This window comes from Physeter macrocephalus, chromosome 10 (genome assembly GCF_002837175.3).
Source record: "Physeter macrocephalus isolate SW-GA chromosome 10, ASM283717v5, whole genome shotgun sequence".
NCBI lineage: Eukaryota > Metazoa > Chordata > Mammalia > Artiodactyla > Physeteridae > Physeter > Physeter macrocephalus.
Genome location: NC_041223.1, coordinates 51,969,849 through 51,985,485, shown reverse-complemented (window position 1 = coordinate 51,985,485; position 15,637 = coordinate 51,969,849). Strand labels below are relative to the sequence as shown.

Sequence of the window (15,637 nt, the reverse complement as noted above, 5' to 3'; positions counted from 1 at the left end):
TATAAACTTGGAGACAGATATTAAGTCAGTTTTTTTTTTCTTTTTTTTAAAAAAAAGGCTAGTAAGCAATTTGGTCTAAATAGGAAGGAATAAAAAAAAAGAAGAAGAAGACTCGGCTTTGAGATGGGCACATTTCAAAATTGTTTTCCTACTTAGGGGCTTCCCTGGTGGTGCAGTGGTTAAGAGTCCTCCTGCCAATGCAGGGGACACGGGTTCGAGCCCTGGTTCGGGAAGATCCCACATGCCGCGGAGCAACTAAGCCCGTGCGCCACAACTACTGAGCCTGCGCTCTAGAACCCGGGAGACACATCTACTGAAGCCCGTGCGTCTAGAACCCATGGAACGTGACAAGAGAAGCCCGCGTACCGCAACGAAAAGTAGCCCCCGCTCGCCGCAACTAGAGAAAGCCCGTGCGCAGCAATGAAGACCCAACAGTCAAAAATTTAAAAATAAATACATAAATAAGTAAATTTATTTTAAAAAAAATTGTTTTCCTACTTAAAAGCAAGACTCCTGGCTTGCTCAATAACTCATTTGACAAAGGATACCAAACAGCTCTAGCTCTTCTTGCCAAATAATGATGCATACTCTGGCTATTAAAAGACAGTCTAAAGAGGCCTTACTTACTTATTTCCCCCACCTTACTCCCAAAAGGAATCAAGTCAGCTTTATACAAATAACACACAATATATCAAACTGAGAATAAACAAATAGAGGTAGGGAAAAAGGAAAATAAAAGATAAAGACAAGGATAAAGTTAGTATGTAGAAATGTATGTCAGGAATTTTTGAACTTTTGAGTTTAGATCTGGGTGTGCTGGGGACCAAAGCAAAGAAAGGAACGCAACTGACTGCAAATTTCACAGTGTGTCAAAGCTTTGTTCCTCAGTGTCTGCGTGCCCACCTCTCAGTGGTTTTCTTCACTTGGGTTAGTTCGTCTGGTGCCTGCCGTGATGGGCCACATGTGTTTGAAACCATGGGATAGAGGGGAGTCCTCAGTTTAGCCTGTGGACCTGCTGTCTTGTAAGCACAATGCCCATTCTTTTCAAGAATCAACCCAATGAGGGTGAGAAAGATAAGTCAAAAGGAGAAGAACTCATTTCCATGCCAGCATCACATGCAGGGTTTTCAGTAGTGACCAAAGTTACGACAGTTGCCTCCAAAAAGACCCTAGAGGGCTTCCCTGGTGGCGCAGTGGTTGCGCGTCCGCCTGCCGATGCAGGAGAACCGGGTTCGCGCCCCGGTCTGGGAGGATCCCACGTGCCGCGGAGCGGCTGGGCCTGTGAGCCATGGCCGCTGAGCCTGCGCGTCTGGAGCCTGTGCTCCGCAACGGGAGAGGCCACAACAGAGGGAGGCCCGCATACCCCCCCCCAAAAAAAAGACCCTAGAAAAGTCCAAAGAGGCAAAAGAGTCCTTAACATCTTCTTGACAATTAACATTTCCCTCTTCCTGCCCTCCAGAAGCCATGATGTTCTCTGGTGCCTAAAGCCCCAGCCTGCTTTCCCCAGAGTCCTCTGCCAAGTGCCCTGGCTTCACAATTGCCTCTCTTCCTTTTCCAAAGGGAAAAAAGAAAGATGACACACTTCTCTCTCAGATCGCTGTGTGAGTAAAATAATTAATACAATTATGTGCATGACTGATCTATACGCCACCCAGGAATAGACTGTATTTTTGTAAGAGTGGCTTTTTAACCCACTTAAAACTCGAATTAACTGACTGGAGGGTTGAGTGATTAATAGATTGTGTGTGTAGAGCAGAGTGACAGATTTTAAAACGATGACACCTTCTTTATATGTCTTGCATGCCTTTAGTGACCATTTCGTCATCCATCAAAGGCAAAGGGTTTAGCAACTTGACCTCCACCTTCTAAAAACTGACTGCTGTTGCCCTAGTGATATGTGAGACACACTGGAGTCACTTAAGCAGTTACCTCACTAAGCCTCAGTCTTAATTTATAAAGAGGAATAACAGTAGAAGTCACTTTAGGGAATTTGGACATGAAAGTAATAGGAGTGCTTTTTCTTCCCTATTTTGCTATCAGTCACCCTCCCTCCCTCATGCCTTCGTCAAATGTAAACCTACTAAACAACTGGTTTTGTGCTTGAAATTGTATGTCCTCAAAAGCACTTTCCTTCCCACCCTGCCTGAAGTTGCACTGTTTCTGGACAGTATACAGTGTCTGCTCACGTATCATTCCACTGTCCAACTGCCACATATATCTTTCCTGTTGGTGTTGTCTCATAATTAAGGCTATACGCCTGATGGTTGGCTAGTTGTGCCAACGGGTTGGATGTGGAGTACTCACTGCTAACCACTCAGGATTTAGATGGTCCATGCCCCACCTGCCCCAAACTGCTTTGTCCTACATCAGTTGCCAGTGGAGCAGAATTGTCAGCAGCAATCATCAAGGGATAGCACCTTGCGAATGGGTGTGTATATATATATATATATATATATATATATATATATATATATATGTATATGTGTATATACATAGATATATGTTCATTCTATGTGCTTTTTTGTATTGAGGTCCGAATTGTGCTTTATTTTGCCCTATGTATAGCTAGGTTCCAGATATGAGCATCGGGGTAATTTTGAGCTTCTCAATAAACAATTCCCAATATTTTGAACATGTTTTAAAATAATCTCCAATACTGACAGAGTACTTTGGTTAAACAAGCCTTCCCAAATAATAACTATAATATTTGGGAAAAAAATTTTTAATGAAAATGACTATCAGAAAGCACTGAAGAATAATCAAAAGCTGAGAAAAACTAGACAAGAATCTACCACGGTGAGATTTGCTATTTGCTGCTGCAAATAGCAAATCTCACCGTGGTAGATTCTTGTGTGCAGCTATTTGCTTTTGATAACTTCCCAATCTCTGTGCAGCTCAGAGGCAGCAAAAATCCACAGTCTCACTGGGTCAGAGAGTTAGCTGACAGAGTTTGGTATGGGATACCACCACATACCCAACAGAATTGCTAAAATTTAAAAGATTTATAAAGCTAAACTTTAGTGAGAATATGGAGTAACTGGAATTCTCATATGTGGATGTATAAAGTTGGATATATGTTGGACTACAAAATGGTACAACCACTTTGGAAAATGGCTTGACAGTGTCATACAATTAACATAGAGCTACACTTTGACTTAGCAATTCCATTCCTAGGCATTATCCAAGAGAAATGAAAACATACACACACACACACACACACACACACAAACAAACAAAAAATCCCCACTTGTACAAGGATGTTCATAGCAGCTTTTTTTTTTTAACAATAGCCCAAAGCTGGAAGCAACTCACTGTCCATCAACCAGATAGTAAGACCTATCTAACAATGGTCCTTCCACTTAAGAACCAGTATTCTCACAATGGGATGCCTCGCAGCAGTAATCGAGAAGGAATTACTCAACAAAATGGATGACCCTCACAAATATTATGCCAAGTGGAAGAAGGCAGATTGAAAGAGGATGGTTCCATTTATGTGAAATTCTAGAACAGGCAAAAATAATCAAAAGTTAAAAAATCAAAACAGTGGCTTATCTCTGATTGGGGAATGACTAAGAGGAGACATGAGGGAACTTTCTGAGGAGATGGGAAAGTTCTGTATTGTGATAGGGGTGGAGGATATGTGGGAGTGCTTGTTTGCCAGTATTACACGGTTAAGATTGGTGTATTTTAATGTGTAGAAATTACCTAAAAGAATGAACGATAACAGTTGTAACTGAGTGTGGGGGGGGCAGTGGAGATACAGATGAAACAAGAATGGCAGAATATTAATAATTGTTGCAGCTGGAGGTTGGGTGCATGGGGGTTCATTTTCTGTTCACTTTGTAGGCATTGGAAATTTTCCATATAGAAGTTTTAAAAAATATAAGAGCTAATATATAATTCCTTTTGACTACAGCAAGACCCACTGAACATTATCTAGTATTTTTAATTAGCTGGAGGTTAAAAATGAGAAATTAAGTGGCTTTCAACATGAATGTGTTTCTCTTTATTTCTTGGATCATTTTCATTTGTTTCAATGTTCAAAAATAGAAGAGAGGTCATCACTGTAATGCAGTCTCAGTATTAAACTTTATAACTAACATTTCCGCAGACAGCAGACTAAAGAATTCTAATTTTATGAGAAAATTCACAAGTGTTCATGGTAGCAAGTGGTATGAGCATATAATTTGATAAACCCAAAACATTCAATTGTCTAATTTTTTAAAAATTCTACTGAACTATACACTTTAAAATGGTTAGAATATTAGGTGTATTTTACCACAATTTTAAAAATGTATGTAAGAAAAATGTTCCAGATGAAGAGATAAAATGGTTTTCTTTTTCCTCCACATACTCAATATTTATTTCTCTTGCCCTTGGATGTCACATGTTACTCAGTATTACAGTTCCTGGAAATAAAATACTTTTAAAAATATTTCCAATAATTGTCTTCAAGTTTCCAACAAGCAAAGATCCAGGATTCCAATATTCCCTGAAATTTATAAACAGAAATGCTTCATGAACAGTTGCATCATCTGTAAACTTCTTGATGAGTTTAATTTTAGCAGCTTGTTTTATATCAGCCTTTTAATTTCACAATTTAAAACCCCAATTTTGGGGTGGGGGGCCAGAAGGAGAAGAAATAGTATGGCTTTCATGCATAAAGAACACTTCAGTATAAATTCACTGAAGCAATCCTTAGAGAAAGAGGCGGCATTGTAGAACCAACTTTTCGTAACGTTTTAATTCGGATTTTCTTTAAGTGTATAAGCTTTCACACCGGAAGGTCTCTGGCTGGGCTACTGCGGTGGTTTTGAAATCTCTGTTTTCTGGGAACTCGGTGGTTTTAGAGACAGAAGAGATATTCCTCCAGGGTAGCTTTGGGCAACCAGGCAGCAGGAACAACTCAGCAGTCCTGGCCAGGGAGTAGGGCTGGAGTGAGAGTTTTCTGGAATGAATGAATACCTACTACTACTTTCCATCGCTGAGTCATTTGGTCGGAGGGATCAAGTCTTGAGAGAAAGAGTCTGATTGCCTGCGCTTAGGCCTGAGCCTGCCCCTGGCTGTCAGAGTGAGGGGGAATGCGGGTGGGGATGTGACAGGAGGTTTCTGCCAGAAGGAACCTCCAGGAACTCCTTCAGCCTTCTCAGTGTCAGGACAGAGTGTCTTCGATTACTGAACATACTGGAGGAAATGAAATTCACAAAAGGAAATAGGATGTTGTTGCAGTCGGGGGATGGATGGGTCCACTTCTGAGAGGGAAAGCTCTTCAGAAGGGACTTTCCTAACATGGCCACATGTTACCCATCCATTTCATTTTCACGGATACATCCTCAGGCTCCTCCGGTACAAGAAGATGACCATGCCTATGTTCCCACTCATTCTCAGTCATCCTTGCAATACTGGACAGAGTGGGTAGATCGGGATACTTTGGGCTGCAAGGAAAACCTCAACTGGCTCAGACAAGACAAAAAAGTATTATTTCACATAGCAAGTAGTCCTGAGATAGGATGGGTTGAGTCAGTGGCTAAGCAATGTTATCAAGGATCCACATGAATTCCATCTTTCTGCTCTGCCATTTTAAGTGCGCCAGTGACTGGATGGTGGCGGCAGCTCCAGAGTTCAAATCCCCACACACTATCCAGAGGCAGAACAAAGGGATTACCGTGTCCTTGTGTCTCTCTGTAACAGCTAAGAAACCTTTCTCAGAAGACCCTCAGCAGATGTCTTTTCATGCCTCATTGGTCAGAATTGGGTCACACAACTTTTTTGGCCAGTTACCATGAAGGAAAATGGCATTTCCACAACTGGCTTAATCGAGATAGCTGGGAGTGGGGCCAGCCTGCCCCAGAGCTCATGGCCACAAAAAGTAAAATGGACAACTAGACAAAGTTGGGTTAAGTTTTGTGGACACGTCACATTTGTGGCTCCCTATATTTGAGAAATTTCCCACATGATGAGTCCCAGATGGAAGCAGAACTCACCTTCCCAGTTGGTAGGTAAGTTTAGGTGCAGGTATGTTACCTGAACTCCACCAACCAGATACACCTGCACAAGACTTGGATTTAGAACCGAGCAAAGTGAGGGATTAGATGCCAGGCAGATTCCTTTTTCCAGTGAAGCTGGAGGAGCATTTCAGATAGACAATGCAGTTTTCTGAAACAGCTGAGTGGTAACATCTAGCGCATTGCGTCCACGTTATAGGTGGCAATGGCCACGGGTCTCCACTGGAGCAATCTGGTGGTATAATTTGGGTATTGTTCCAGGTTATATAGTGTTCAAGCCTGATTTTCCAGCCCTCCTGGGGATTCTGTGAGCTCCCTGTGTCCTTAAAGAAACTCCTTTCTAGCTTAAACTAGCTTAAGTTGGTGCTGTTGTTTATTACCAGGAACTCTGCAAGGAAGAAGTGAAGAATAGCTGTTGGGTAGGCAAAACCATCTCTACTCCAGCAGGGGATCAGTAGGTAGTCAGCACTGCAAAACACCAGGGGGCTGTATTCAGTGGGGTGCACCCCACTTACGATGCCCTGCTGCTGAACCTGGCTTCCTTTCTCCATTGTCCTCCTTGGGATAACTCAAGGATTACTACCTTTTTCTGGAAATCTGCTCTTACTGCCTCTCTTTTTAATCAGTTCCAAATGGCTTCATACCCTGAGAATTTTCCCCCTTGGCCTAATGGGTAGGTGTAACTTAATACTGTGTGGAAGAAACCACAGACCAGTCTAGCCAAGTCAAGCCAAGCATAAATAAAACGGTTAAAAAAAAGAGATGCTGTATATGCATGATTCTGTATCCTCTTACAAATAACTAGAAGGTAATGAGCCTTCCTTGCAATTTATTTAACATTTTTATGAAACAAACAAATAAATTTACGGTAACATTAATGAAACTTTCAACAACAGAAGGAAAAACTGCACTTACAATCCTGCCCCTCCTGCTGCCTTGACAGAACTCCTTGTGCCTCTTAACACTATTATTTGCATATACCAATGCCTTTCATTAAGTGGGTACAATATATCTTACCTAACCACCAGCTACACTCACTAGATACTTAGGAGGCTTCCAAGCTTACAAACTTTCTTCTATTAATTTTGCATTAAGCAGGTGCAAAACATTGTTCTTCCTCTGAATAATGCAAATCACTGAATCAGACAAACATTTTGAATGGCTTTGCCTGGCATTGCTGTTTTGCATTGCCATCATCAGCGTACATGTGGACCCGTTTTGCTACACCATCTCCAGCAACGAGTGTGTTTAAAATATCTTATTAATTTAATAGAAGCAAAATGCAACCTTATTGCTCTTTTATTTTGTATATTTTAATTATTATTGAGGTTTTCCTACGATTCTGATCGTGAAGACTCCCTCGTTCAGCATTATCATAGAATGTTCCAAGACAGAGTCAGCACCAGGCTCATGGGCTGTAAATGTAATAATGGTGTGCATATTATCAAGAATGTTTCAGAAGGTGCCATGTGGTTTTTTTCAGGAGCTGGTTTTAGGCAGAATTAATCCTTTTAGAGGGTTATTATATTGGATTGTCCTAGTTATGTCAAAGGATGGCCTGGGGGAGGGGACTTCTTCATTTGTTTGAACATTGCTGAACATTTAATTTCAAATTTTCTGCTTAGTGCATAATGAAAAGTGTTCACTGAATTTGTGGCAGTAAATATAAACTGTAGTTTTGACATTTGAAAAATCTGAGATAGAGTCATATTACAGAACTGCATTAGTTCTCTGTAGCATCCCTCCCAAAAATAGAACTGCTATTTTTTAGATAAATTACTCCTCCTCTTTTTCTCTTATTTTCTCTGCTGCAAACATAAACAGTCACTTTTTTAAAAAAATTAGCCATTAAAAGAAATTTACATTTTGGCAAACATTGCTTAATTTGCAATGCTAGTATAGACTTTCTCACAGAAAGCTGGGGTCCTGGAAAACAGAATGTTATTTTTTGAACTGCACTTTGAAAAGGGAGACCAACTGTAACTCTTGCTTTTCCAGGCCTTGCCATCCTGGGGGAGGACAAACAAAACAGTAACAAAAATAGTTTTTGGCTCCAAGTGCCCACCAATGGAAATGCTGTAACCCATGTCCTCTAAGTTCGTTTCTTCCCCTCCCAGATGACCCTCTGGATAAAACCTGCATCAGTGGTAGCCATTTAATGTGCTCCCACTTGGTACCCCCCCTCTGCTCTGTCCCCTGGTGGCTCAGTCAGCCATTGCTGCCTCCATATAGTTTGACCTTTTGCCCGAAAGCCACCTGCCCTTTGTCACTGCCCCCACCCTCCTGCCAGCCTCAGGTGTCTGCGGAAGCTGTTCTCGCTGAGAAGGAAAGGAATTTGTTCCTTCAATGCATTACAGCAACCACTGCGCAGTCACTCTCTGGTGAGCTCATGCCCTCAGAATCTTACAGGCCCTTTTCCTGAAAACCTCTACTCAGGTTCCCTTGGCCCTAGATCAAAGGACATTTCAGTGACACAATGTTATCACTGCCTCAGAAAAAGTCTCTCACCTCTCTTCAACAGCTGGAACAACTTGGATAGTCACGTGCAAAAGAATGAAGTTTGACTATTACCTACACCATACAAGAATTGACTCAAAATGGACCAAAGACTTTTAAATGTAAGAGTTAAAACTATAAAACTGTTAGAAGAAAAGAGGAAAAAAAATCTTCATGACCTTGGATTTGGCAATAGGTTCTTAGATATGACACTAAAAACACAAGCAACAAAGGAAAAAAATAATCCTGACTAGGAGTGTGGCCAGCCATCCTGTATGACTGCACAGAAGAACCACATCTGCTTTTCATTCCGTGGAAGCTCCAGGAACCTAAGAGGTGACCCTACCTAAGAGGTCTCTTTTAGCTCTGCACTTGCTACAAAAGCTACCTGTTAGCTCCTGGGGTGGGCTATCTCCTCCCCATGACCAGAGGGCCGCTCCCTTACATGCCTTTCCTGGCTAACCATTGATTTACCATGCCTCCAGCTCCTTCCCAGGCCTCTCGCCTTCACTTTCTTCTCCCTCAAATAGCTCACGGTACCACAGACTGCTGGAACCCACTTTCCTTCACACACCCAGAAAGGAAGGCCCAAGAAACTCCCACAGATTCTTTCTCCCGCGTTACAAAGCAGTCAGGGGAAAGATGTGAGGCTTGACCTCAGACTCCAGGCCCTAAGCCCAGGGCTCTTTCCTGGGTAGTTCACAGCAGGCCTCTGCTAACTGGAGACCTGGGAGGCTGGCGACCCCTGCGGGTGCCTGTCTGCAGGAGCCGATTTGCAGGAGAGCTTTTGGCTCACACTGACACTGATGGGAAAGGAAGGAGTTTGTTGCTGCCGAAAGGAATAGAGAAATAAGAAAAAGAGGGATGAAGGGGTTCTGACCCTTAGCCGGAGGCCTGTGGACCGGTTTTGAGCCCCCGAGGGAGGAGCAGGTGAGAAGTGAGGATCCTCTGTTTGTGAATGGCTGTGTGAGGCTCTGGGCGGAAGCAGTGCTGGCCCGGGCCCTGGAGATGAGGTGCACAGAGGACCAGGAGAGCCCACCCCAACGCTCCCACTCCAGGCTGGCACCAGTGGGCAGGTGGGAAGACCACACTCTCCCAAAGAAAGGGCTCCCACAGCTGGGGCAGTGAGGAGCCCTTGAGATGGCGTGAGCTGAGGAGAGTATGGGACTTGTTTCTGATCAGAGGTGAGACTGCACAGCCACGTGCACTCCCAGAAATAACTGACAAGAGGCCGGCAGTAGGCGGGGCTAGAGGGGGCTGGGGGTGACTGTCAGTGGACTGATACCGTGGAACATACAGGGTACACATCATGACACTCTGGCCCTGAATATCATCCTCTCAAGCCCACATTCACTTGTTCATTTATTCAACAAGTTATTTATTAAACATCTATATGTTCTGGCTACCATTCTCGTATCAAGGATACCCAAAGGTGAGCGAGAGGGACAAACCCTCTGCTCTCAAGTGCTTACCATCCTGCTTAGCTATGCAGTTCCATTCTCTTCTCCTTGGGGTTCTCCTCTCTAGGACCCAAATGAACAAGAAGTATAATATACAGTGAGAAAAATAATAACCCAAAAAGAGATGGTTTGGAGCATCTTTAAAAACTTGCTACAGAGGCATTAATCTTTCTTTTTGGTGAGGTTCTCGAAAACAAAGACTATCTGGGTGTGGGACACTGGTACTGAGGGCTCAGGGAACATGAAATGATGCTGTTCCATGCCGGATGAGCTTTCCTCATGGCAAATCATGACCTCAGAGTGTGTCCTGGCCAGAGAACTAAAGTGTGCTCTGCCTGGAGCTGTTTTAGGAGACCAGCTGGTACAAGATGCAATCACATGGCTTCTTAAGAACTTAAGCCACTTAGTGCAAAGCCTGGCAGATCTTTAGCGTTGGGTGCTAGGCTGAAACAGGAGGTGGCACAGTGCGTGGTGAGCAATGGTTGGCTGGGGGCTTGGCCCCTGCAGCTTAATTAGAGGGCAGGGGAAGGTAGGACCAGTGGGGGGTCTGGAGCAGCTGCAGCCAATGGGCAGAGAGTAGCAGGGTCCTGGAGGAGCCTGGGGGTCTCCACTCCTAGTAGAAAATGAGCTGCTTCGAACACTGCCATCTATGCCAAAAATTCCTTCTCTTAGTTTGAGTTTGAGCTCTCAAAATCAAAATGGTTTAAAAAATTGAAAAGCTTCTGTTTCTATCCATACCTTAATAAGAACTGTCACAATGAAGTTAAAAAAAAACACAAAAAACAAACCTGATTGACACACCGTTTATTTTAACAATCTCTGGGTGTGAACTTAGAAAACACCCAGAAAGAATAATTTCTCTGAGACTTTCAGTGCTGAAACTTCAAGTTTCTTGATCAGTCAAGGCCAATGCACTGTTTTCAGAGTTCAGACAGAAATTGTGTTATCCACACTGCATCATGGGATAATCATCCTGTTTATTTCTGAATTTATATTTCCTCTATGTTCCCATCATAGCTTTTCATTTTATGAGCCTTGTAGAGATGAAGTAGGAAGTGAGAGGGTGAAGTGGTTTATTTTAAACTGTTTACTTTGAGGTCTTGTAGATTCACATGCAGTTGTAAGAAACGATATAGTGAGGTCCTGTGTACCCCTCACCCAGTTTCCCAGTGGTAACATTTTGCAGAACTATGTACAACGTCACAGCCAGGACAATGACATCGACACTAACAAAATCCATCATTGTCCGATTTCCTGTTTCACATGTACTGGGGTGTGTGTGTGTGTATGTGTGTGTATTTAGCTCTGTGAAATGTGAAGTGTTTGGGGCTCTGATGCAAAGTGCTTTGCAAGTACACAGTGATTATGATGAGGTTCTCATTGGTTTGTGGCTTTTACTTTTGCATTCCTGGTAGATAATATTGTGGACCCAATTTATGTAATATCTTTTATCTGAATAGTATAAAGAATTGTATGATTCTTCTCATCTCAATGAACATAGGTGCTTAGCACCTTTAGCTCTTAAAAGATATTGCTATTAGCAGCCCAGATACTATCAGCTAGATTTGGGACCTGCTAGGATTCCTTCTGCCTGAAGGCTGAAACTCTACATTTCCTCGATCACCTGAATTTCCACAGCTAAATTAAACTTTTTTCCCTCTATTTAAATTTTCCTTCTTGTCATATTGCCAAGATAATATATTCTTGGGCTGGTAACTCAGTACAGAAGCACATTGTTTTGAAAATCAAACGAACTGAATTTGAGAGCCCCAAGAAGTGGCAAAGTAAGCCTCCTGGATGAGCTCCTCTAGGCCCACGGGTCTCCAGACTGGTTAGGGGGCTCCTTCTCAGGCCAACTCATTGCCATCATCACCCAAGAGAGCTGAGAAGCCTCTCTCTCCTAGAGCCTCAAGCCCTGGAGTCACAGCCTTCTCTGGGGCTGCCAGCTTCTGCGGGGAGACACTTGTACACGGGTGTTACTAGCACGAGTCTTGAGGAACAAACTACCTGACGGGTCAAGTTCTTCTCTCCCTCTGTCCCTGCCTTGTCAGCACTTCCTCTGCCCTCCTTAGACCCCCGGCCACCCTGACTTTCCCCGGGGCAGTGGCCAGCCAGGCCACACCTTGGACCTCATTGTCTGGCTCTCACAACTGAGCCACTTCTAAAATCTCTGGCCCTCAGCCCTCTCTCTGACTACAACCTCCTGCCATGGAATGCTAGAGGCTGGCTGTATCTCGAGGGTCATGTAGTTCACCCTCCACCTCTCACAGGTGAGAAAAGCGCAGCTATTCGGTGATGTGCCGAAGCTAAGGAGAGGCAGAGGCAGCATTTGAAGCAAGGTCTCCTGACTCCTGGTCCAGGACTCTTTCTACCGCAGCACACTCCTCATTCTCTCCCTCAAGCCTCCTCATCTGCTTTGTGCCCTGGCGTGACCTCTGTCCTCTACCCTCCCCCAAACCTTCAGACGGGCACACTCTCCTCTCCCTTTACTCCCCCATACAGCCTAGGCCTGTAGCCTGTCCCTTCAGCTTCATACTTCATCCTCTGGGCCAACCCCGGTCCTGGCCTTCCCCATACACACTATTTCTGCTCTTCTTCCTGGGCCACGGGCCATTGTACAGAAAGCCACAGAAGTGTCCTGACTAGATCCACCATGAACTTGACCAGTGGACAATGGGAGGCAGGAGGGAATGAGCAGATACATGTCATCGTCTTCCTCTCTCCGGTGGGCTACCCCAAGGTAAGTTCCACCTTGCAATCCTTCCAGAGGAGTGCCCGGTTTGTATAAACATCCCTACCCAGTGCCCTGGCTTTCTAAGGGCAAGGGACCATTCAAAGCCAAGGCAAGGAGGTGGGGAGCTGTAGGAGTGTCCAGGGAATGGCAGCAGTCCGGTTTGTCTGAGTACATGGTATGTGTAGGAACATGGCCTCCAGAATCACACTAGCAGGGCTTGAGTCCTAGATCCACCATTTTTACCAACTGTGTGACCTGGGCAAATAAACTAAACCGCAGTTTCCTTGCATGTAAAATGAGAATACTTGTAGAACTTCAGGGTTGAAAGATTTGCCAGTTGAAAGTCATCGAAGCACTTACCACACGGCTAAGTGCTGTTATACCCCCCAAATAAATCCTAGTTATTATAAAAAGGTAGAAGCAGCAGCTGCAGTACAGAACCCAGAGGATCTGGGATATACTTTGGTGCTCGATGGGCAGACATTGAGAGCTTGTGGGCAGAGACAGGCACATCCAGGACTGTGGGCTATGACAGTTACTTTGGTTGCCGCCTGTAGGATGCACTTGGAGCAGGAGGAGAATGGAGTGGGGTCGGAGGGACCAGGTGGAAAGTAGATATAAAAAGTGCCAAGATGGCATGGTGACAGGGTGGGGAGACATCAAGGATAGCACCCTGTGTCTCTGAGACTCATCTCTGAGTCATGCATCATAAGAGTTCTCTCTTTTCCTTCTGCTCTGAAGCCAAGGATTCTTGGGACATCTCTGCCTCCTGTTTGGATCCTGGCTGAGGCCTTCAGACAGGGGAGCTCTGACCTTCACTAGGGCTGGGGTTCTCCATTCTGGTTGCTGCATGTTATAGCTTCCTCGGCAGCTCTAAAAAACGCCGAACCCTTTGCCCTGTGCTCCCCTCCCCCAGCAACTGGACCAACATCGGGGTTGGTGCTGGGCACAGATGCTTTTTCTTTTTTTAAAAAATTAATTAATTAGTTTTTGGCTGCGTGGGGTCTTCGTCGCTGCGCGCGGGCTTTCTCTAGTTGCGGCGAGCGGGGGCTACTCTTCGTTACGGTGCGCGGGTTTCTCATTGTGGTGGCTTCTCTTGTCGTGGAGCACGGGCTCTAGGCGCTCAGGCTTCAGTAGTTTTGGCTCGTGGGCTCTAGAGCGCAGGGTCAGCAGTTGTGGCGCACGGGCTTAGTAGCTCCGCGGCATGTGGGATCTTCCTGGACCAGGGATCGAACTCGTGTCCCCTGCATTGGCAGGCGGATTCTTAACCACTGCGCCACCAGGGAAGTCCCCAGAGATGCTTTTTGAAGCTCTCTGGGTGATTCTGATGGCAGCCACGATTGGGCAGCAGTGAGACCAGGGACCACAGCCTCACTTCAGGACTTGGCACCAGAGCGCCCTGCCTGGGCATTACTCGTTTGGTTCTCTCGTTCCGATCAGGACGAGCAACTTTCAAAATCTCTTGCCTATCAGGAGACATTCTTCATTGGTTCACCCAGATATTGTGGCAGATGTTGTCGGCATTTACCCAACAGCCATTGCCCCTTCTCCCTGATGAACAGCCTCCAGTTTGGTTCACGTTGTGGAGGCAAAATACTGAGAATACTGGGCTCCTTCCCCCAACCCCCAGGGGATGAAACTCGATTGATCTAAATCAATCATAGTCGTAGTCATCCTCTTCAACTCTGCCAGCAACTGCTGTGGGGACACGTGACACAGTTCTGGCCAATGAGGTGTAAGGAGAACACAGCTGAGGCGTTGCTGGGACATTTTTTCCTTCTCGGTGTAAAGAGTGTATGGAGAGCGCTCTGCCCCTTCTCTCTCTCTTCCCTGCTCTGAGACGCTATCATGTGAGAACGCACAGGTCAGTGCTGCCACCACTGTCTTGTGACAATGCGGGGAGGAGGCATGACTGACACTCCTTATTGCCATCCCTGAGCTTCAGGGCCAACCCTGAAATAGCCCACTTTGAGATTTAAACAACATAATAAACGTCCTTGGTATTTAAGCTACTTTTCATAGAGTATCCTGTTATTCACAGCTGAAAGCTTCCAAAAGATATAGGCATCCTCACTTAGTAATGCCTCACAGGTGAGTTTGACAAAGAATGGGGGTTTTCTGATGGTCTCTTCTACAGGAGGTACTTCAGCAGTTGTTTTAAGATGAAGCAATTTGTAGCTAAGACTCCTGACTCAATCCCTGAAAACTAGAACCCTCTCCCATCCAGTGAAATACTAGGTAGTTAGAGACTCTTTGTAATCACCTGGTAATTAAATGGACCCTTTTCGTTAGCATCCTCAGGAATGCTTGACTTGGCTGCTCCTGCAGAACGTGGCCCAGGTGGTGCAGGTTCCATGGTAAGATAATGTGTTTAAAGGCAAACACCGAAGGTGCACAGATTAGAGCTGAGCTCCATTAAATAGACTTTTCATGTAATTTTTTTTCAGTGAATACATTTTAGGACCTTTCCACAGTCTTATGTCTATCCAGTTCCATGAAATTAGTTAACTTCCATTGCACTGTAAATTTTCACCAAGTTGCATTCTAATGTATTTGTACCTTTAAATCTGCATGCAAAGTCTGCATAGGCTATCAATTTGATGAATGCCTCACAGGGATTACGTGATAAAAATAATGAAAGCACCGAGATTCCATATTGGCAAAAGCAGAAAGTATCTCAAATGGAATATTAGAATTCTAAACTGGTGATTTTTATTTCAAGCCAGAAGCAATTGTTTTTCTCTGAGTCACATCTTTGTTATGGTCATAAAAACCATTGAACTAATTGTGAGCATGAAAGAAGTATTTATTTAACTTGTATCTTTTCAAGAATATGTCTAATGTATAAATAAAGACAGGTTATAGATATTAAATATGAAGTATATGTAATGTAAACTAGTATAAACTATAAAACACACTGGTCGTCTGTGGTTGAAAGTAGC

The 15,637-nt window shown here is 44.3% G+C and overlaps 1 long non-coding RNA gene across 1 annotated transcript; it reads right to left on the bottom strand.

Annotated features, from left to right (window-relative positions):
* Window positions 1–4,118: 4,118 nt before the first annotated feature.
* LOC129392471 (uncharacterized) lies at window positions 4,119–15,049 on the bottom strand. The gene is made up of 3 exons (XR_008618387.1): window positions 14,959–15,049; window positions 9,974–10,024; window positions 4,119–4,492 (listed from the first exon to the last, which is right to left on the bottom strand). It is a non-coding gene; the product is annotated as an uncharacterized lncRNA (long non-coding RNA).
* Window positions 15,050–15,637: the final 588 nt, after the last annotated feature.